We start from the raw sequence: 2,192 nt of genomic DNA on the forward strand, positions 1-2,192 counted from the left end.
CTGCTCGTGCCCTGCTCTGTCCCATCTGCCAGCACCACCTCTGGGATTGCCACCTCTGTCACCAGAGGTGTGGGGAGGCTCTGGGCCAGGCAGGTCCCTGTTTCCCTGTGGATCCTGCCCTCCCAAGGCACAGGGACAGCTCCTGCAGGACCAGCCTGTGGTGAGGGGCCCAGGAGGGGCTGGGCAGGGTGTGCTTTCCCTATTAGTAATGGCTTGGAGGGACCTCGTTTTGCAACCCAGATTTAACTGCTTGGACTGAGTGGAGTTTAGCTCTGGGAATGTAAACAGCCCTGGCTGCTGCGGTCTGGCCTTCAGAGGCTCAGCTTGTGCTGGGCTGTGCTCAGGGTGTCCCATGGGGGAAGGAAGCTCCAGTCTGGCGGCCGGTGACCAGCTCTGCTCGGCTTGGGAAAGCCCTTGGGAATACTCTGCAGTTCAGGCTTCCAGTTCTTGATTCCAAAAGGATTTCTTCATTAGTTCAATTAAATAAGGTGCAAATAAGCCCTAACAAGGGCTGAGGACAGAAGTTCAGCAGTGAAAAAGAAAATCTGTTATTTTTTAGAAGTTTGCTGCTTCTCTAATTAGCTGGAAGAAGGAATTAGCATCCCTCGAAGCTGTAGTTGGATATAAACTTCAAACTGGTCATACCTGTAATTCCAAGGGAGACAGAGGTTAATTCCAAGGGAGACAGGTTAATTCTGAAGGAGCCAGGTCCCTTTGATGGTTTGCTGCTTTTCCCTGTGCAGAGAGGAGATGGGCTGTGCTGCTATCACAGAGTTGTGTTTTCTCTTTCATGGCTGTGATCACTGAAAAACAACATTATTTAGTGGCTCTTTCTTGGCTTCCTTATTAAAGGTGGAATGTGGGCCTGCAGGAAGGGTGAGGTCTTCCCTCACTGCACTTCCGAACCTGACATCATCACCAGGGACTGTTCTGAATCTGCCTGGCCTGGCCACGCTACTGCTGGGGTGTCTCCCCAGGGCTGGGGAGAGCATCCCACTTGGAGGAGATCCAGCTGGGGCTTTAGATCCCGGAGAAACCAGCTCAGTGTATGAAGAGAGCTTAAGAAAAATAAGTAAAATTATTTTGCACTTCACACAGTGATCCATAGTATGTGGGTAACCACACTTAAACTGGAACAAACTTCTGCTAGCACAGTACTAAACCATGGCTGCTTTTTATTCCACTGGATAGGATATCCTAGGAGAAAGGAAGGGAAGGAGAAATCAAACTTTGTATTACTCAAGTTGTATGGAAGCTCTGTTCTGATATTTGAGGAGGTTTGAATTAATGTTGTGGCTAAAGCAGAGTGGGTTTTGCAGGGCTAGCATATATATATATGTGTGTATATATATATATGTAGTAATAAGTATAAATAATTGCTCTCTAACAGGGTGTAATTTCCATCAGACAAAATATTTCTGTTTGGGTGGGAGAAAAGTTTATTAATCTTGTCTGTGTTTTCCTCAACAAATAAATATTCCAGTGCTGTCAGAGTATTTCAGCTGCTTTTGTCTGAGTCTGGCAGAGGTTTTGAGCTTTTACTTTATTCTGGCATTTAATTATTAAACACCTTATGGTTCACAACTAGTTCAAGCAGATAATGTGCTGTGAAATTGAAGTCAAATAAATGCCTTAAAAACACCAACTCAAAGCTGCAGGAATCTTGTCCTTGGAGGCTTTTAGCACGTTCAGCCACTGAGGCCTGATCAGGAACATGAGCTTTCTGTGCATGCCCAGGTTTGCAGTGGGTTATTTGACAGATTGCAGGATCTGATGAAGTCTGGAGTAGCTGAGGGACTCTGGCAGCAGCAGGGGAAATTCTTTGAACAGGAAAAGAGTGTCCTGGAGTCCCTCCAAGTGCTCCATGGTGTAGATGTGTAGTAAACGGTGAGCAGCAGAGTAGGGTGAACTGAATTTATCTTTATTTTATAGGCCTGGCAAAGGGAGGATCAAGCACTGTTAGAGTCAATGAGCCAACAACAAATAAACCTGTGTCAACATTAAACAATTTAAAGTTTATGTAAACTGGGACAGCAAAAGGTGTGGAAGTGTGTGTGTAAAGACCAGGAGTATGTCTGTAACAGGTATTTTGTCTGGAAGTGTGTGGAGTAGTCAGGCAGACTTTCCTGGGAATACCATTAACTTCTGATGAACTTTTCAAGTACCAAATCCTCTGATTTAGTGTTATGGAG

This window comes from Corvus brachyrhynchos, unplaced genomic scaffold (genome assembly GCF_000691975.1).
Source record: "Corvus brachyrhynchos isolate BGI_N302 unplaced genomic scaffold, ASM69197v1 scaffold5, whole genome shotgun sequence".
Taxonomy (NCBI): Eukaryota; Metazoa; Chordata; class Aves; order Passeriformes; family Corvidae; genus Corvus; species Corvus brachyrhynchos.